This window comes from Callithrix jacchus, chromosome 2, assembly GCF_049354715.1.
Source record: "Callithrix jacchus isolate 240 chromosome 2, calJac240_pri, whole genome shotgun sequence".
Lineage (NCBI taxonomy): Eukaryota > Metazoa > Chordata > Mammalia > Primates > Cebidae > Callithrix > Callithrix jacchus.
Window position 1 is genome coordinate 117,615,760 of NC_133503.1, and position 22,549 is coordinate 117,638,308.

Consider the following 22,549-nt stretch of genomic DNA (forward strand, 5'->3'; position numbering starts at 1 on the left):
TTTCACTTTGTATACATATCTTCAATTTACCTCTGGGCAGTCGAGTATAAAGTAACAATTTACACATTATAATGAAATAGAATAAACGTCTCAATTTAAAAATTCACTATGTGGTGGGGATTTATTCTATCAGGGAACTCATGTAAGGTCTATCACTCTATAGAACATGTAATTTGAAGGTATAGTTGCGTAAGAGCACATACATGCAGTCTTTACAGTGTAGGAATTAAGTGACATTCCATTTGAGGGCTTAATTCTATTTCATTGCAATATACCAGTTTTCATGTATTTCTGGTTGCTCCTCTGGCACTTTGAGAAGTAGAAAGAGACACCTGAAAGACTCTTCCTTATGAGCATAAACCATTCAATGGCTGCCAGATGATCCTTCTCTAGGTATCATAGACTAGTAGATGTTTAGATTTGGAAGAAGACCCAGAAATCACCAAATTGAAATTTCTTAGTTTCTAGATAAGAACAATGAAGTGCACAGATGTTAAGTGGCACAAGGCCATGCAGTAAGATACTGAAAGAAACAGGATAGATGAAAACTCAGGATTTTTCCTGATGCTTCCCACTGTACTTTGCTGCCTCCTTCAAAAATAGATCAGCCTTTCCTTCCACCAAAACATTTCATGTTCTTTGGAAATGGGAGATTATTGCTGTTGCTACGCTGCTTCTCTTGCTCTATGTTTTGCCTTTGCTATGTTAGCTAACGTTTACTGAGACATTGCTACCCACCAGGCATTCTTCTAAGCATTTTATAGGTGCTGATTTATTTAATCTTCACACAAGGCTATTATTCCTCTATAGATAGAAAACCATTTTTTTTCATCCCTCTCTTTCTCCTCCCCCACCTTTTTTTTTGAAGGGATTACCAAGGCTAAGACATTCCAAAAATTGCCCAAGGTCAGTAGCTGATGAGGGGTAGCTCTGACATTCTAACAAAGCTGCCTGGCTTCAGAGACTATTCTTTTCATTACTAAGTAGATGGAATTTCTTTTTTTCACTAGTACATGGAGTTTCTCCTGAGGTTGATTCCAGTCCTCCTCAGCACCATCACTCACAAACAACAAGAAAGGTATCCTAAATACTCTGGTTTCATCATTACACATTGTGTGCATGTATTAAAATATCACATGTTTCCTAAATATAGAATGTACAATCCTTCTGTATTAAAAAAATAAAAGGAAGAAGAAAATACCAACAGTTGCAGCTCTCTATCCCCTGGCCCACTTGGTGGCACTCTGTTGCATAACGTTCTCTTTTTTTTTTTTTTTTTTTTTTTTTTGAGACGGAGTTTCGCTCTTGTTACCCAGGCTGGAGTGCGATGGCGCAATCTCGGCTCACCGCAACCTCTGCCTCCTGGGTTTAGGCAATTCTCCTGCCTCAGCCTCCTGAGTAGCTGGGGCAGGCACGTGCCACCCTGCCCAGCTAATATTTTGTATTTTTAGTAGAGACGGGGTTTCACCATAGTGACCAGGATGGTCTCGATCTCTCGACCTCGTGATCCACCCGCCTTGGCCTCCCAAAGTGCTGGGATTACAGGCATGAGCCACCGCGCCGGGCCAACGTTCTCTTTTGTAGAGATTCCTGGCCTGTGCTACCCTAACTACTGCTGCTGAAAGTTATCATTTGATGCAAGATGTGTTACATATTAGTACTTTGTTTTTTGCCTATACACTGTCCAAGACTCACATACTTTTTGAGCAGACCATAATGTAGCTGACGATATTTAAATCTATCACTATTAAAGAGCCAGCATCAAGTATTCCAAACTAATGGTGGTAAAGTAGAAGCATTTTTATAATTTATGTAATTTTAATTCTTATAAATAAATATCTGCCATAAGTAGGTGGATATGCTTAAATGTAATAAGTTGTCAGGCTAATTATATCATTTAAAGTTTTATTAAGACCAATATTTAACTCATCCTATTGACAATCATTATATTCTATATAGTTGATTTGGGTTTAAAATGATTAGGTCGAGGCACTTAAGAAACGGCTTTTTGGTGACAAAACTGCTTACAGCAGTGATATAAGAATAGATTCCAGATAGAAGAAAATAAACTATTTTTTCAGAGGTGATTAAGTGCCCTTCACATTATTTTTTAATTAATAAGATGAGATAGTATTCTCCCTCATAAAATCATCAGTCTTTGTGGTTTGTATGCTATTTTTATCTATTTCACTTTTTTTCCTGGAATTTCTATAAGGAAGTTCAATTTTTGTGTGTGCATGATTCTTTTTGCTGTTCACAACTTAATTTGGTTAGGAAATTATATGAACCCACCAAATTTTAATTTCTCAAGTTACACATTAAATACTTCTGCTACTTTAAATTATTTGAGGCTTGTACAGAGCTTCTTATTGGCAAAGTGCTTGGCAATTATATCATCAAGATAAAATACTTCTCACTAATTTTATTACTTTTAAATATTGGTCAAATAATAGAAATAATATTTATAATATATTAAAATTTAAATTGTTTACAACTGTCAAAAACTAGACAGACAAGGCCACATGAGTCAAATTGTATAATATTCAATATTAGTTTATTGGACAAGCAAATATATGTATATATATTTATATATATATAATTTTTTGTATATATGTATATATATATATCTATATACAATTTCTACCTTTTTTATTTCAGGGATGGATCTCACTCTGTTGCTAAGGCTGTCTCTAGAACTCCTGGGCTCAAGCAATCCTCCCGCCTCAGCCTCCCAAATAGCTGAGACTACAAGTGTGTGCTGCCACTCTCCCCTTTTTATTGGAAGAGAGTTCATAGAGGACTGAGCACCTGTTTAGTATAGGTTTCTAGGTTTGGTTACAATTTATTAAGATACATAGATTTACAAACTCACTACTTTTGAAATATTAAAATATATGCCATGCATCTCTACTTCAGCACAGATTTGAACAACCGCCTTAGGTAAGGAAGGAAAATTTACTAAATTTGCTCCTTTGAATTTAAAATTTACTGAATTTACTGAATTTTAGGCATTGATGAGAATTTCTACTTGAAAAAAAACCCTTAAAAATTTTTCTACTGTACTGTTCATTATTAATATATTTAATGCACAGACACAGGTCACAATGTGGACTGATGTAAATTTGTGTTGCATTGCCTTTATAAATTAGGACAGTTGATTTTACTTATCCTACTGATTTGCCCAGATATTATCTTTATTAAAAAATCAGAGTAATACTTGTAAAATAATCTTGCAGTTCTTGCTTTTCCTCTTTTTCCTATTTTTTTCTCAACAAAAAATTATTTCTGATATTCTACTTTCACTTAAATGAAAACATTCTGTGGAAGAAGTACAAAGAAGTAATGTTTTCAAGTGACAGTCCCTGAGTTTTCAAGAAAGCCAGATTCTTCCAAATCCCTAGTCTTCCTTTGTCCTATTTCTTTTAACTCAGGAAAGTTATTGCCTAGTTCTTTATGATTTGAAGAATGGAATAACAAGAATCTAAGTGGTTAGAAGTAGAGATTGTCAAGAATACAGGCTCTAAGGTGTTGGTATTTGTGCTGTATCAGCCAATCTTTGCCTTTTTCTAGAAAAGATGCAGTGGTAAAGTCACTAATCTTATCATTCTTATTATGTACTAGAGAAAATTAAATGATCCACCTCTTTATCATATACTGAACTTTCATGATAAGTAACCCATGTGGAGTCGTGAAGTCTTAGCCAACCAGGGGTTAATGTTAGAAAATGAATTTTGCTTTCTGTATGCTTAGAATTAGCAAGAGATCTGTGAAGGGGTTGTGGGAGGGGCCAATGGGACAGGTGAAGGACCTTAATCACAGAATTTGTTTGATCACCATCAAAGTTCCTGGGTGCCATGGAAAAGTGTTTTTCTTTTCCGGACCCTTTACTTCATCTGCAAAATGGTGAGGGAGTTAAACTCCCTGGCTTGCTTTTATCTTACAGACATTCAGTGAGGTATACAACCTGCAGTATTTCTTATAAGTTATATAGGTTTTGCTGACCTGAATTCTTTCATGTTCTTCTTCATCCTACATGTGTAACTATTCCATGTTATCGGTCCCCACAATGAAAGATAATGGTGAGTTACTTGGTGAGGTTTTCATTAGGAAAATAATTTGGGCTGGAGCTGTGGAGAATAAATGTTGTGTTTTTAACATGGAAAAAAAGATCATAGGGTATGATTTTCTGTGCAACGACCATTTTTCCAGCAATATATCATAACTCTTTTCTCCTGTGTGCGCAAAAGGACCTTCCTTCATTATATGTTAGAAGGTGCATAACTCCAAAAGAGATGGAGTTAGATGAAAAAGAGCTATTCTGAACTCTACTGATTAAAATAAATGTGCTCATAAAAAAGGCAGGAGAGTAAATTACTACATCCCCAGAACAGCAGTAACTTATATACCAACAAGTTATTTTCGAGTTGCCAGAGGAAATAATCTGCTATCAACAAGGGGTAATTGCCTGAGCAAACTCATCTTTACATCTCACACACGCTGTCACCTTGTATAAAAAAGGAGAAATGCGCTACATATCAATTCAGAAAAGATTTTCTGAAACATTTTTCTGAAGATTTCTTCCTTCTCCTAGGCAACTAAAAAGAGAGAACATGAATACAGTTCAGAACACATCTAATCTTGCTCCTGCCTATCACTGAGTAGCATCGGAACATACCACAGATTGGATCCCACACCTCAGAGGCCTAGGGGCAAGATGAGAAAGGATCTATTTAGATGGGTATAGAAATTCCAATCAGATTTACCTACGACTGCCACAGGTGAGACAGGCTAGCTACAAAACCCTCCAGGATACATGTTGCTATCATTAGCAAGAAATATCAATGTGATGTATATATTCAGTTTTACAGAGAATAACAAAGGCAGAAAGACAGAGGCAGGAAAAAGGAGGGAAAGAGAGAAAAGAGCTCTAAGCAGGACAGAAAGAAAGGAGCTCTCCTTCTCAGAGTAGCATTTTGGTTTTGCATGAGGAAAGAGTAAGATTTTTGTTTTAAAAATCAGATGTAACATTTTAAAAACATAATTAGTGTACTTTAATTCTGCTCTCAGTACATTTTGTTGAACCCAGGAAGCATAATTTTAATATCTGAGATATGGTATTTGTTTTACAATTGCGAAGGACTGGGTGAGTCATTAGAGTGATAGGATGAATCTGTTTGAGTTGGACAGAAACCAGGAACTCTGAAGACAATAGGCCCACAGATTCTTAAATTTTTTTACTTTATTTTAAATTTTTTATTTGGCGAAGTGCACATTTTGTTGAAAAGATGCATTGGGAGTCCTGGACTAACAGTCTGTTACTAAGGTAATTTTTACTCACTCCAGAAAATTATCTGCATATAAAACTTTAGTATGTGCATCTGTCTGCACATACACCAGGACCTACATTTGATTAACTGAAGCCATGTCACATGACATACTACTATAAAGACTTAGGTTGTATTTGTAAAGAAAATATTTATTTTCTTTTTAAATTCTCAGATGTGTATTGGAAAAAACAAAGTATTAACATGCTCAGCATTCTTTAAAATTTTAGTAATATTTTTCAGTATATACAAACCTGTTTTAATTTTGTTTCCTCGCAAGGGACACTCCAGTCAATATACACTTTGTGATGTTTTGTGGCATTATTTCCCAGGATAGGTTGTGTGACTAAGTAACTGACATTTAAAGAATCAATGTGGATAGAATTTTGGTTCTTTTTTGTTTTTGTATTTATTTAAAAGCACATGATGTTTCTTTTTGTATGATAAAAAATATAGCATTTGACATTTTGGTTATCCAGTCATTAAGATCTTTTCTTGTCTCCTTGGATAATGCTTTCAGATTCTATTTTCTGGCTTTATAACTGTGTCTTCTCTCTTTCCGTCAGTTTCCTTCCTTCTCCTGTCCTGCAAATGTCATGTCCCCTCATCTCCCCACGTAACTCTAGCTCTACTTTCCCTCCAGCAGTAATTTGGTGCATTCCCATAGTTCCAATGATGACTTCTACAAGATGACTTCTAGTCTTCATTGCCACCACCAACAACCCTCCAGAGCCACAGCCTCATATTTTCTGGTGCTTGTTGCATTTTTTTTCTCAGGAGGGTAATTACCAACATCATAAAGTGAACATTTATGAAACCAAAGCCAATATTTTGTCTCTTAATGAGTCCTACATCCCAGCCAAAGTAGGCTACACACTACTTCCTCCTATACATTATCTCTTAACTTTGGTGCTTTGTTCAATCTGTACCTAGCATTCCACCACCGTATTACTTACTGAAATACTACTAGTCTTGTATGGTCCAACTCAACATTCTCTTTTGAGATTCTTCTCTGCACCTTGCTTATTATGGGACTTTGGAAAAATACTTTAAATTTTGAGCCTTGAACTCTTCACTGATAAAATGGAAATAATAATTTCTATGTTTGGTAAATGAAAATGAACTACTCTGTAAGCATAGGACATTATTGTTGCACTGACTGAGATAATCGGAATATAACACCATGATAAATAACGATAGGGGAAAGCAAACTTCTGTGGGCTTCATGCAAACTGCTGTTACAGTAGAACTGAGCCTACTCAGGTGAGAAATATTTTCCCATGGGCTCTGTAACTCTAATTTGACACTTAAAACATATAATTTTGTATGGCAGAATAGCTCTGACTGAGTGTGAACTTGGGCGTCAGATGACTTGGGTTGGATTTTGGCTCTATTACTAATAAGACTGTGGTTTTAGGACAGGTCACTTACCTTCTTTGTGCCTTGGTTTCCTTCCTCATCCATGAGTCTTAAGGTTGTGGTGGAGATTAAATGCATTAATATAGGTAAGACACTTAGTTTATAGCCTCCAATAAGCAGTAAACATTATCATTATAGTTATTTATGAACATATGACATGTTCTTCACTGGATTGCATGTTCCTTGAGAGAATCCTGTCAAGAATGATTTTTACATTGTTTTACCTCCCAAAGAGTCTAGTATAACGTCTAGCACGGTGACTTTCACATATTAGATGCTTAATAAACATCTGTTGAATTAAGAATTAAATTGCATACTTCAGATTATTAGCTAAGATTTTCGTACTTCCACACAATGACTTCAGACAGCCAAAATGTAGTGAGGAAAGCAACCATTGTAGGCTCTACTCTCACTTCTCCTTAAGTAAAATTTAACCCACTCAATTTAGGATGTTTTCTATCAATTCTCATTCTGACTATTCAATCACGATGTCTCTCTAGTCTTTTTTAAAGAACAGTATTTAAAGGACATAGTTTTTTTAAAGCACATTTAAGTGGAAGGATGTATTGCTTTAAAAAGTTTGTGTGGTTTTATTTTTTTTATCCCTAAAGTGAATAGAAAAAATATGAAGAATTTCTGTTTGAAATACTCAGGATACTAGATCAATGATCCAGTTAAGAAATTTGCAGGAATATGATTTTGGTGTGAAAGCCGCAAAATTTGGATAGTGTATTGTATGTTCTTACATGAAACTTGGGTTTTAATCATGAATATTTCAAGATTGCAGTTTTGTAGTTTGAATTGCTTTTGTCACCAAATGAGGTATAACTTGAGCAGCATTTAGGTCTAGTAAAAAGATAAAAAAGTGCATTTCATGACCAAAAAACTCAGGAAGTAAAAACAATCTGATATCTCTGGCAGCTGAGCACTTGCCCTCATTCTGGATTGGGGCCCTTTGCTTTCATGTATTTAATTTTTTTTCTTTCATGTTTCTCTAGATGTCTAAACCTCTAAAGAATTTTTATACAAATTATATTTTTCCTTCCTCCTCATTCCCAAGGAAAAGATCCTTGGGAGCATCCTTAAGAGTTAAGCCAATCACCATTCCAGTCCTCATTAAAGGACACAAAGTAAACAAAATGTCGGAGACGGAAGTAAAAACAGAGGCGTCTCTGAAGGCCTGGGACTGCTGCCATATTTAACATGCTATAAATGTTCTGAAAGTAAACAATGAAATCACCAGGTTTAGAGATGATATTAAACTCCCAGGGTTCTAACAGACCCAACTGATGAGAACAAGCTACAGCATATGTACGTGACTGAGTGGCAAATGAGATTGACTGAAGGCAAGAGTGAGGAAATAAAGAACCCCAAATATCTTCATATGTGTAGCTGAGCCCCTAAGTCCATTTTTGGAAAATGAAAGCTCTGTGAACTATTATTATTTCCTGAATGCTTCCACTTAACATTGACATAATTCCATCTTGTAAATCAACAGAATATCAACTGGCCTACACAAATAAAATCAGAAACAGAATAGAAAGCAGTATTTTGGCCTTTTATTAAAAAAATGTTGCAGCTGGGCGAAGTGGCTCATATCTGTACTCCCAGCAGTTTGGGAGGCTGAGGCTGAGGATCACTTGAACTCAGGAGTTCAAGACCAGCCTGGACAGCATGGTGGAATCCCATCTCTACAAAAAATAAAAAAAAATTAGTTGGGTGTGATTGCACATGCCTACGGTCCCAGCTACGCAGGAGGCTGACCTGAGTGAGGATCACCTGAGCTTGGCTAGGTGCAGAGAGCTGAAGTGAGATGTGATTGCATCACTGCACTGCAGCCTGGGTGACAGAGAGAGACCAGGTCTCTCTGTCTCTTTCTACACACACACACACACACACACACACACACACACACACACACACACACAGCTTTCACACAAATAAAACCACATCATCTTCATGTAAGGAATTTTTTTTTTTTTTTTGAGACGGGGTTTCTCTCTTGTTACCCAGGCTGGAGTGCAATGGCGCAATCTCGGCTCACTGCAACCTCCGCCTCCTGGGTTCAGGCAATTCTCCTGCCTCAGCCTCCTGAGTAGCTGGGATTACAGGCACGCGCCACCATGCCCAGCTAATTTTTGTACTTTTAGTAGAGACGGGGTTTCACCATGTTGACCACGATGGTCTCAATCTCTTGATCTCGTGATCCACCCGCTTCGACCTCCCAAAGTGCTGGGATTACAGGCATGAGCCACCATGCCTGGCCCATGTAAGGAATTTTTTAATTTGCTAAATGGTTTATTGCTTATTGTCCAAAGAACTTTCTATATAAATAAAATATGTTTTATTATACAACCATTTAATGTATGTTTATATTAAAATATCAATTATATAAATTATATATTATAAGAAATACATAAATAAATAAATATATTTGTAGGTACTACTATAATCTCCATTTTACAGATGAGAAAATGGCAGTATAGTGAAGTTGGGAAAACTGGAGATAGAAGATCCAGAAAAATCGTGATTCTGTAGCAGAGATGAAGGAGTTTCCAAATTTTTACAGACTGAAATGTGTAGTACTTCCTATTAAAAGGGGAAACTGAAAACATATGATGAAAGAATATGATAAAAATTAAAGCCAGTGGTCTTCCAAGCTATTCTCAGCAATGTGCTAGGATACCTAGAGGTATCTTGGGGGCCAGAAGAGCCAAGAAGGAGGGTCAATTTTGTTTGATTATTTGTGTTATACGTTGGACTCTGCACAGAAAAGTTCCATTTGAGGAAATTCTCTGTTGTTAAAAAGTTTGAATGCCATTGGAGTAGATCAGATTTTTCTGTGTGTTTTCAACCACACTCATTAACATCTTCCAAAATCCATCTGTTATCTTATTTTGTTTGGGTACACAGTTTGTGACATAGAACTAGACAATCAAGCACGTTTAAGGATATGATGATTGTGTATATTCACCAAATCTCCTATTTTTTTTCTTTTTTGTAACTAGTGTAGGCTACAATTACCATGCGATATCTGGATAGTCCAAGAAATGGCATACATTAGATACAGAAATAAGTACAAGTGGAGCTCATATTTCTTAGATAAATGCAGTCACCTTAACTGACTGCTAAAGAGTTTTAATATAACAATAAAGCTGTCATTTATCACGTAATATTAATGTAAGTTATAGTAGAGGCTCACTATTCAGAAAACAAAGACAAAGTGAAACTGGGTGATACCCAGTAGCCAATGGGCAATATTCTTTTATGTGAACATGCTCAGGATTTAAAGATGAGCTCAAACAGTGTATTTGTGGATCAGCTCAGCTCCACATATTTAAAAAATAAAGCAAAACCTAAAGATAGATGATAGAAACCTAGTGGAAAAAAAGGAATGCCACTGCTCCCCTTATGCTACCCAGTTTCAGATGTTTTCTCATCTTCGGTATAAAATAAAAAATATCATATGATAAGAAATTGTTGTTCATAGTGGCTCCATTTGATAATTAAGTCATTTAAAAATAAACACTTGAAAATAAGCTGAAGTAAGGTTTTTTTTCTCTCATAGGCAATAAGGCAGACTCACCCATACAGACAAGCATTTAATTGAAAATACTTTTTAATTACTGTGAATTATCTATTTCTTTCTTTACAGAAATACCTTCAGGAAAGGCAGTTGAACTAAATTTTCATCTTTGTTTTGCTGAGGCAGTCTATTCCTGACTTGCTGTAAAGCTAAGGAAAGACTCTCTGGATGTATTAAAGTATTTTCAGAAATGTATTTTTACAATAGAAACAAAACAACTTTCCCTCAAAAAAAGAAATGCTTGCTTATATTTACTTGTGAGAAAGCCGTGAAGAAGTGGATCAATGCACTGAATATCCAATAGTTAAAATACTATCTTATATGAATACGATTTGAGTGAATTTATAATTTCTATTTCTGTAAGTTATAGATTTCAGGTCATCCTTCATTTTAATCTTTGATTTTTTTTCAGGAAAAATAATGCCTGTCTTTGTCTGACTCAAAAAAGCATGCTGATAATTTGCATATGAGAGGTATTTTATTAAGATGTTTTTATATTTGAAAGCTATATCATCTCGGTATTGTCTAAGAAATACAGGTCACGATTTATGGACTTTTGTCTCTTGCGTGTGTTAATCAGTCTTAAAATGGTAGAAACATGCTGTCCTGCTAGCTACAAACTGGGGAACAGCATTTCCCACAATCCTGAAAAAGTTTAACCTAAATCCAGATCTAGATATCAGAAAAACATAGCGTGAGATTCTGCGCCTTATGACTGCTGTGGTTTGGGGGAGAAACCTGAGCAATTAATTCTGCACTAATTCCCTCAAGACTCTAACCCCTTGGGGGGATAATATGAATACAGTTTTACTTATCTGAAATAGGTTGTGCTTATATTCCTGAAAATTGTCCCATTTCTTGGATCCATTTAAATTTTTTCTGTTGGCATAGCAACAGATTAAAAGATCTACCACAGTTTTAAACACTTGCTTCATTTTTAAGAAAACAAAGTATATATTTATTTTACATTTAATTGCATCCTTTCTGTCTTCTTCTATCATCAGCCTATGCATGTAAGACTAACTTTTCCTCTCATTTCTCTAAGACATTCAACCCTGAAGTACATGATTGTAATTCAAAAATACCATGCTAAAAGAGTTTTCTTACATTCGTTTTTAATAACAAAGTGTTACACTGAGATAGTCCTAGGTCATGTTTTTATTGTAAAATGTTTATATGTAAATCACTGAATACTTTTAGTGTGAGACCTGGAAAAAAATATCATTGATTTTTACTTAACTACTGGATTTGAAAGCTTCTTTACGTATATTTGCTAGGAATCCTTTCAAATACATTCTCCCCTTCTCTGATAAATTATGTTTATACAACTCTTGGGGTGTAAATAAAGGTTTTCGGGAAAAGATCCAGAATATAAATCCTAAATAGCCTAGTATAATTTTTCAATTTGTTTTAGTAAATCAGAATTGGAAAGCAACATGAATTCAGAAAGCATACCTCTTTCAGATGTAATCCATATTACCAAGGAAACAACAATCCTTGTCCACAAAGTGCATAGAATCTGTTGAGGGCAGTGATTCTGATTCTTGAACACTGGAAACAGGAAACATCTGAAATTAAAAAATTGCCCTGCTGTCTCCCCATACCTCCCTCCAATCCTGTTTTGATTATTTTAAAGTGGGGCCTCTTCAGGTCAATGCTAATGTGCTCCCAGGGTTGAAAACCAGTAGTGTAAGGCAAGAGTATTGGCATAGGCCAACTATGTACAGCTCCCACCTCACTCTGCCTCCTTATCATTTCTGGGAGTAGATGGCTGAGGATAATTGGAGGATAGGTGATTGAAAATGAAAAGTTAAAAGCACTAAGAGATCAAAATGTTGAGTCGGTTACAGTTTATCGATGTTATTTTTAAAATGGGATGCCTAGATTTGGTCCGCAGTCTAAATAAAGTAAGGGAGTTATTACTTCTCTTGTTCTGGCTAGATATCTTTCTTCTTCAAGTCTGTGGCTGTGTTCAGCTTTCGGCACCTACCTAAAAATGTTTTTGGCTTATTCCCAATTGTGGTCAAGTTTCCAAAAAGTAATAAAGTAAAATAAAATAAAGTATAACAAGATAAAATTAGTAACAGTTAAACTGGTTTCTCTCATTTTGGATTTGTAGAATTACAAATTTTAAATTATAATCTTCCTTATTCATTTTTAATTTCATTATTCTTATTCTGTCATCTAAGTTCTATCACCAAAAATATTCACTTTGTCTACCTGCCTTGTGTAACATGCATGATCTCCAAAACAGAAAGATGATTCTTTAGAAAGCCAAATGTGTGGATTATTTTTCCGGATGTCATATCCAAATATGTATGGAGAACTTAACTCTTAGCACTCATTTTTTTGTGTGTGTGTGATGGAGTCTTTCTCTGTTGCCCAGGCTCGAGTGCAGTGATGCTGTCATAGCTCACTTCAATCTCAAATTCTTGGACAAGTGATCCTCCTACCTCAGCCTCCTGAGTAGTTAGAACTACAGGTGAGTGCCACCATGACTGGCTATTTCTTTTATAGCTATGGGGTCTTGCTATGTTGCCAGGCTGGTCTTGAACTCCTTGCTTGAAGTGATCCTTCTACCTTGGACTCCCAAAGTGCTGAGTTTATAGGTCTAAGCCACTGTGACTGGCTTTATTATTCATTCTTATTTAGGAAAATAAGAGATGTCATCTGGTTCAGACTAATTTCTTGTAGCCAGGAAATGGCACAATAAGTGCCCTGCAGTAGTGGTCTCCAACCTTTTTGACATCAGAGACTGATTTCATGGAAGACAATTTTTCCACATATGGAGGGGGGATGATTTAGGGATGATTCACGTGTGTTACATTTGTTGTGCACTTTATTTCTATTATTCTTACATTGTAATATATAATGAAATAATTATACAGCTCACCATGATGTAGAAGCAGTGAGAGCCCTGAACTTGTTTTCCCACAACTGAATGGTCCCATGTGGGTGTGATGGGAGAGAGTGTCAGATCATCAGGTATTAGATTATCATGAGGTGTGTACAACCTAGCTGTCTCACATGCACAGTTTACAGTAGGGTTCATGCTCCTAGAAGAATCTAATGCTGCAGCTGATCTGACAGGAGGCAGAGCTCAGGCAGTAATACCAGTGATGGGGAGTGGCTGTAAATGCAGATAAAGCTTCTCTCTCTAGCCAGTATGCTCACCTCCTGTTGTGTGGCTGGTAGTGGTCCAGGGCACGGGGTTTGGGGACTCCTGCCCTAGAGAACAGATATTGTAATACACTAAACTTCCCAAACTGCATTAGTATACAGCATGAAAACATTTATTACCCAAACTAGGGTGGTAAACTTCCCAGAACTTCCTTCAAGTTCTCAAAATTTCCCAAAACATAAGAAGTTTTGGGAAGCTTACAGCCTTAGTTTGGGTTCTGGCTTTGTTGACTAGAGATTTGAACATTGCATCTAATTTTTGTCTTTTTGATTCAAGGTAAAAGAGAAAGGATACTAGATTTTTCTTCTTCATTCATATACTGATTAAAGATTTGGCTTCCACCTTTACCCCTATTGCCCTCCTTTCCCGATTATTTTGCACACCCCTCATAAATTTGCTACTTGTAAGGAAATATCAAACTTTAAATCTGACATTTTATTAAGCACTACAGGATTTAGTTTTGATGAGTTCTGAAATTGCAGTATCATTATTACTACTAAAGACAAAACTAGTGAGTAAGGTTTAAGATTTCTTTGCTGTTGTTTTTGTCTTTGGAATATATCCCACAAAAGATATACAGAATACAGGTTGAGTATCTCTAATCAAAAAATCTGAAATTTGAAATGCTCCAAAATCTGAAACTTTTGGAGCACCAGTGCGATACGACAGTAGAAATTTTTACACCTGATCTCATATGATGAGTTACAGTCAAAACTTAGTTTCATACAAAAATTATTTAAAATATTACATAAAATTACCTTCACACTATGTATATAAGATATATGAAGCATAAATGAATTTTGTGCTTTCATGTGGGTCCCATCTTCAAGTTATCTCATGGCGTATATGAAAATATTCCAAAATCTGAAAAAATCCAAAATCTGAAACGTTGGCCCCAAGCATTTTAGATAAGGGTTACTCAACCTGTACAATATTGAAAAAACTTGAAATAAATCTTCCCTCTAGACAATCGCATCACCAATTTAATGCACACCTAGGTTCATTTGTCTCATTTTTTTCAGCTTTAGAATTGGCTTTTCTTCTTTTTGAATTATTCTTTCAATCAGAAAAATATTAACATAATTTTAAAGTTTTATTTGAAGACATAATCAGGGAAGTCTGACTGATATCCCTATTTCCTCTACTCTTTCCTTCCTCATTCCATAGATGTTTCTTTTTCCAAAAATAAGTATGTGCATTTGTATTTGTATCAGTATCTATCTATCTATTATCTATCCATTTATATCTGCCTTATTCTCCCTTCTTCCCTTATATGAAATGTGACATACTATATACACCATGGTGCACCTTGCCTTTTCATGTAATAATATTCTGAATTTTAGTCAATGTCAGTATGTAGAGATCTTTCTCATTCTTTTCATGGCTGCATTTTGTGGATGTACCAGAGTTTGTTCACATAGTCTCCTACTTGTAGACATTTGAGTTCTTTTTAGTTTTATGTTATTACAAAATACAACAGTCAATACCTGTGTGACATATGGTTTTTTATATGGGAAACATCTTCAGAGTAGGCTCCTAGATATGAGACTAAGTCAAAGAAAAATGCTTATGTCATTTTAGAGTGACGAGTTAATTCTTGCCTTCCTAGAATATACTGTATTTAGCAGTGAATCGATGTATTACTATTTTTATGTGCTACTGAATTGTTCTATAACACTTTAGGATTTTTGCATAATGTTTGTTAGGGACTGAATTAAGTGCCCCCTGAATGCGTGTGTTGAAGCCCTAACCCTCAATCTGTCTTTATATAGAGATAGGGTCTTTAAAGAGGTATTTAAGGTTAAATGAAGTCATAAGAGTATAGTCCTAGTCCAGTAGGACTGGTGTCCATATAAGAAGATGAGGAGACATCTGGGATGCCTGACCAGAGAAAAGGCCAGCCAAGGAGAGAGGCCCTAAAAGAAACCAAGCCTGTAAACCCCAAGATTTTGATATTCAGCATCCAGAACTGTGAGAAAATAAATTTCTGTTGTTAAGCCACCTAGTCTGTGGTATTTTAGGTATAGATTCAATACTCATTTTATTTAAAAAGTATTTAGGCTACCTAGTCTGTGGTATTTTATAATGACAGCTCTAGAAAATTAATACAATGTTCATAAGTGAAGTTTACTTTAGTTGTCTTTTTCCTGTTTAGTTTTTACCAGGTTAGGTATAAATAAGATACTCATTTCATTAAAAAGGATTTACATGTTTTTCTTATGCTTCTGTGCTCTGGAATAGTTTATGTGGAATTGGAATTATCTGATCTTTGAAGTCTAATAGATTTCCCCCGGGAAACTGGTGCTGGTATGTTTTTGAATAGCTCTCAGATAACTTTATATCTTCTTTCAAAGTCATCTCTCTCTATTATTTTGACATCAGTTTCCTCTGTTTTCAAGTTTATCTGCATAGAGTGGTACAAAGTCATCTCTTAAGATTCTTACAATTTCCTCTGTTCAAATGTTTATTTCTTCCTTGTCATTTCTTAGTTTGAGTATGAGTATTTTTTTTCTAGTTTAAGTTGTCTACTGGTTGAATGTACTTTATTAAATTTTTCAAAGAACCAACTTTATTTATTAGTTGACTTGTTTTCTTATTCTAATTCATTAAGTTTTACTTATCTTTTACTATTTTCTTATTTTTTCTTTTTGGTTAAATTTTTGTTTTGTTTCTACCTTTGAGTAAAGGTTAATTTTATTTATTTGTATTATATTTTATTAACATAAATATTGAAAGCAAAGTAGTTTCTTATGAGCACTGCTTCAGTTGTATCCCTTATATTTGGGTATTTTTGTAGTTTATATTGATGCTATTTTAGAAATCCTGTGATTTGTATATACATTTCTTTTTTTTTGCCCAAGAGTTAATAGAGTTTTCTAAGTAAAAGAATGTTTTTGTTCTTATGGCTTTGTTATAAATTTGAATTTCATTGCGTTGTGATCAGGAAATACTATTTCTGTTATATCTAGTTAATGGAAATTATTAAAGCTTTGTGGCCTTATTGATGCCATGTTTCATACATATTGGAAAAGATGGTATTGGGTCAAGGAGAATGTGGATGACTAGATTTCTCACTTTTACTGTTACTTTCTACATTGTTATAGTGTAAAGGGTCTTTTTCTTTTTTTTAAGAGTGATTGTCTTACCTTTTTTTTTTATTTTAAACATGTCTTCTGATTCTTTCTGTACTGTCTTTTGTCAATGGGGCCTTATCTTCATCTTTCCTTGTTTCCATTCACCAGCCAGCCTCTAGGTGGAGCTCTAACTGCTGCGTGCTTCCTTTTTAGAGTGGTGCCTTCCCCCAGTGTCTCATCCAGTCATGCACGCTTTTCAAGGTCCTTCATTTTGATTTTCTAGGAACCAATTGGTAGGACCTACCAGGTCTCAGATCTTTCAATATTTCCTATTCAGGGTAGGTTCGTCTCTTTCTGTAGTGGAATCCTAGTTGATCTCATCTGTGTTTTGCCACCAGTGGGATGCCCATAGCACTCTTACCTCCTTTCTCCCTCACAGCCCATCCCTTACTGGAAAGGATGACAGAGCCTGAGATTTTACCCTACTTGCAAGCGAAACTAACACACTAACAGTTTTATGGATGCTGGTAGAAGGTACAAAAGTCTTGGATTAGAGAAGGAGGATGGTTCATTACTACAAAAATAACAATAACGAGAGTTTTGGTATTTTTTTGTGCTGGTTCTTCAGGACTCAGTTTCCACAGAGCAGTGCAATAAGGGCATAGAATATCTGCAGGTAAAATTGGTTGAGTTAAGGAGGAGCATCTTGAGCTTTGTGAACACATTTTTTTTTTTTAATTGGGCAAGTGAGCAGCACGTCTCTCTTTGTTCCAGATAGACACACTGTCTCTAATTTCCATGGCTGTTTGCCATCCAAACATTCTTAAAAAGATAGTCTGGGACAAAGTGCTTTCCTCACAAAATGTGCAGAAATTCACCTAGTGGAGAGTTGTCCCCTCACTCTCTACCCTGAAGAATACTCAGGAGCTGCCTCCGCTGGTGTCATGTGTGAATTTTCCTCCTCACTTCTTAGTCTTCTCTGTTGCCCAGTTCTGTTGTTGGTATAGTTCCAGATGACATTATTTGCCCTCTTTTCATCCTAGAATTTTTTTTTTGGAATATATATGGTTGTTTACATTTAGGTGGCTACCATTATTTCATAGAAACCTGGAAACCTGGAAACTCTACTTTATTAACTCCATTGAAAAAATTATCTACATAATAGTAATAATTATATAAATGCTGCATGTTGTTCTTAAATTTTTAAATCCATATATAGACACACTATGGAAAGCAAAAATAGATATAGAATAGAATGTATCATAGACCTTGGTGATATGAATAATTGTTTAGCCAATAGAAATTGGTAGGAAGCAGGTAGCAGAGGTAGAAATGTAGATATAATTTCCTTATCTTATATAATGCACAATAAGTATATATTGTCTAACAATATAACATTGTAAGTAGATATTGTCTATTCATTCCTAAAGAATCAATACAGGCTTGAGGTTAATATTTCATGATAAAATGTAGCTCTTAGAGAAATTAAAGTAATAAAATATGATAAAAAATCAAGAATTAGGAAGAAGAGAGGGGTGAGAAGTATTGTAATTGGTTTAAGTTCTTTATTTTTCATAGCAGGGAGTGAGTAGATAACTATCTGAAAGTGATAAAAATATAGGATCATAAACATTTAATGTACAGTACTAATCACTGTAAAAAGAGGTAAAAACAGAAATCATTAAAAGAAATTGCCTCTAGTAATGGGACAGGAGATGGTTTGAGAATAGAACATTTCACTTTTCATTTTATACTCTTCTGTACTATTTTTGATTTTTGTTTTACCAAATATATGTGTGGTTTTATAATTTAAAACAATTTTATAATTTAAGAAATAGTATTTTAAGAGCTGACAAAATACCTCTAACATATATAGCAGCCAACACAAAAATCACTAGAGGGTTGGAGCCCTCTCCTTAGAGATCTCTAGATTGTGATTTGCTATAATGTGGAATCCATATGTTATCAGCTCCGGACACATAGTTAATGTCCTGAATGAGACATTATATTTATAGCCTAAGGCTAGGGAATGACAGATGGATCAAAACATTCTATAGATAAAGTATGTCATTTCCTGGATGATTGTAAATGCAGCTATGAAACTATTTAAGAGACTCACTCCTTCCATGAGTGAGAGTCCCTGATTTTTTTCATATGGGTGTTACCCAATATCAAAAGTATGTTGCTTAGAAATGGAGAGGAAAGACAAAATACTACACTTAGTTGAGCTTACTTATTAATTTTTGGAGTTTTATCTTCAACATCAGAATGCACTATTAAATTCTGATGGCCTTATCTGTCTTAGTAGAGCTTTTTAAGAGAAGTATAATAGAAAAGAATAGAGTAACTGTGTTTTGATTCTAGTTTCTTCTAGCTAGAAACCTTGTGCTTTCTAAGCACTCTTAGGCTCAACTTTTTTATTAGCCAAATGCAAATGATAATTCTGATTTTACAAGAATTGTTTTAAAACTTAAATAAGATAATGAACCTATGTGGCTACTTTCTTGGCCTCATTAACCCAACTTTGGTCTTTATAACAGAAGACTTAAACTGAGAGATTCTACATTGTTAAAATGGTCATATGGTGAATTCATTAATTTACTCCTTCAGTAAATATTTATTGAAGGATTACTGTGCACTCCAGTGAGCACTGTGCTAGAAGCTGGGACACAGTTTTGAGAAAAATAGACAAGATGCCTGCCCTCAATGAGCTTATCCTCTAGTAGGTAAGACTACATTGGTCAAAGTATCATGTTAACAATTGCCAACTGAGATAAGTACAGTGAAGAATTTCAGTTTTATGATAACAGGTAGCAAAGAAACAAGGTTTAAACTAAGTAATCGGGAAAAGTTTCCCAGAGAAAGGGATAGTTGACCTGAATATGAGAAATTAATGAGTTGAATAGAAAAAGATAGGAAAGAAGAGTTTTCCAGGAGGAAGGAGCTGTATAAGTAAAGGTACTGGGATTAGAGGAACAAATCGTGATGCAGTCAAGAAGGCAAAGAGGGCTTCTGTGACCCACAGAGGGAGCAGAGGAGAATGGTGCAAATTCTCCTCTGGGGCAAAGGGCATAATCTTTTTGGCCCTGGAAGAACACCTAGTACTTTGCCCTGTAAATGTTTGATGCATATATGAGGAAAATAATAATCTCAAGATTTATTAAATGCTTTCTCAGAGTCAGATACTTTGCTTGCATTAATTCATGTAAATTCATCAGTCCTCAAAAGAGTCTTGTGAAGCAGCCACATCCCGATTTTACTAATGAGGGGATAACTGGTTAAGTGGTAGAGTATAGATCAGAGATCACACATTGCACACTCTTAGTCTCTGTACTGTATTAATATCTTTTAGGAATGAGCGAATGAATGAACACATGAAATCACTTTGATTTGCAATCTTGCAGACTAAAATATGAACATGGTTTTTCTTTGGACTACTGGGCATTAGCTTGATGACTCCTTGTACTTGGTGAGCATTTTATTAGGAGATAAAATAAGCACTATTATTAACTGAGCACTTATGTGCCAGGCACTGTGCAAAACTGTACATGCATTATTTCAGTTATTTGTTTATATGGCTATAAACCAAGTTAGTCTGCAAACTGATTCAGATGGGGGCCTTGATTTATTCATCTCTGTTCCAATTGTGCTTGGCCTATTGTTTGTCTTCAATAAATCTGCTTTTCCCCATTCTGTCCTTTCATTCCATATTTAAGTGCAATTTTAATTGCATAAGTGCAGGGAAAAGGAGTAGGTGACCTTTTAAGAACTTCCAGGAGCTGTAATTCTGAATGTCCAATCAAACTGCTGTTAACTCAAACTACATTTTAGTATGTAGCAGCAGGCTCAGTTAATTGAAAGATTGTCCTTAAATTCAAAAAAGGCTGATGCAGAAAGATGCTTATAATTCTCAGCCAAATGTACTTTCTCTAAAATGTGCTTTAACATGCCTAATGAAGTTGTTTACTCTTATACTCCATCCACATTGAAAAGAGTTGGAACTGTATATTTTTAGAGAGGAGATAATGTTGCAAGACTTTTATGGTTATTTATCTAGGTTCTAATCCATCTGAAATGATTCCATCCTCAGGCCTGCCTCAGGCCAAAACAATGTGAGAAGAGCTAGGGCTGACCACAACCCCCAGTTCTCTGTATCCTTCTATTTATAAAACTAACATCATAAAGACATGTTGCAAAATATTGAGGTTCAAAATTAGTTGCACTAAAATAAATTCTAAATATGTAATAGGGTATTAAAAAAGCTGATTGCCACAATACAAGTCAAATCACCTACAATTAAATATATACATGTAATATATATTACTTATAAAGCTATTAATCCAATTTAACAACATCCAGGGCGCTAGTATTAAGAAATTGCCAAAAAGCACTAACTAAAATTTACAGAGATTAATAAAAAGCATAATTATGAAGTAGACATGGAATTTTCCAGTTGGTAAATGAGGCTGTGAAATTGCCTTTTGTTAAAGAGGAGTATTAATGACTATGCTAGTACTTGACTAATATTTTATGATACTTAGTCTGCTATTATGTGGAATGCTTTATACATCATCCTAGATGATAGTTTAGAAATAGTTTTAATGCCTATTTTATACTTTGCTGGGGAATTACAGTCTGTTGATACTATATGTTAGAATAATTTAAAAATGCAATACATACAGTTAATGATAAGAGAAATTATTGAAGCTTGCACAGTTTTTTTTTAATCATTCTGGGCTCATTTTGGTGAATATATGATATTTGTTTGACCAGATGGAAAACTTTCACCTGCATCCTGATATAAATCAACACACAGTTATTTGCCAAAATAGTCACAATTTGATGATAACATGTCAGAGAGGGCAGGAGAAGATGGATGCCTACTAACATTTACCTACAGAGAAGCTAAATTTTAAAATTGTGAAAAGAAGTACATACAACATCACATTGAAAGGGAAGCTTTGTAAAATAAATTGGCATAAAATTAAATGACAAGGTTATGTTTTATTATTCCTTCTGTGGTTCTCCAGAGTGTATTTCCATCTCCCCTTGCTTTCTCTGTGTGGCCCTATTCCATGATTTAGCGCTTATGTCTTTGGTTTTGTTACAGATGCTGTGAATTTAGGTGTTATATCTACTCTCATATCTTCAACTTTTGTTTTTATGTCAATAATACTCAAATCTCACCTCTTTGATCTTGACCTTCAGAACTCAAGATCCAATCTCTTTCTTCTAGTTGAACATTTCAACTTGGGCTCTCTGGCTATTACTTTACCTTATTTAGTGCGCACGGTCACACTTTCCATCCTCCCTGACTCCCCTCCCGGATGTTCCTATTTGTCAATAAGTCCCAAGCCTTTGTGTCAGCACAGTTTTGGAGTGGCCATTTCTGTCAGAATGGCCACCTCTCTCCAATACCCAGGCCTGACAATCTAGGGGTGTCTGCTTTGCTTATACAATAAATATTAGTGTCAGAAGTACACATATTAGTCAGGGTTCTCCAGAGATACAGAACCAATGTATATATTTGTACACATACACACACACATACACAAGTTTATGTGTGTGTGTGTGTGTATATATATATATGTAATTTGTTTTGAGAAACTGGCCCACATGATAATGGAGGTTTGGAAGTCCCATGGTTATTTACAAGTTGGAGCTATAGGAAAGCCAGTCTTTTCAAGTTCAAACACAGAGAACTGATGATGGGAGTTCTGGTCCAAGTCCCAAAGTCAAAGAACCAAAAGTACAAATGGTCTAAGTCCCAGTCAGAGGGCAGAAGAAAACTGATGTTTCAGGTCAAGCAATCAGGCAGAGAGCGGAGAATTCTCTGTTCATCTGCCTTTTCGTTCTATTCAGACCCTCAATAGATTGGATCATGCCCACCCACATCAGGGAGGGCAGTCTACTTTACTGAGTCCACTGATTCAAATGCTAAATATCTTCTGGAAACATCTTCACA

General features: G+C 35.2%; 1 long non-coding RNA gene across 1 annotated transcript in view; it reads left to right on the forward strand.

Moving 5' to 3' along the window:
- The window catches only part of LOC118151467 (uncharacterized), an 87,724-nt gene that overhangs the window by 10,527 nt on the left and 54,648 nt on the right, over positions 1-22,549 (forward strand). The window contains exon 2 of the long non-coding RNA XR_004739801.3: positions 12,716-12,811. This is a non-coding gene — a long non-coding RNA (uncharacterized LOC118151467). The remainder of the gene's footprint in view (positions 1-12,715; positions 12,812-22,549) is intronic.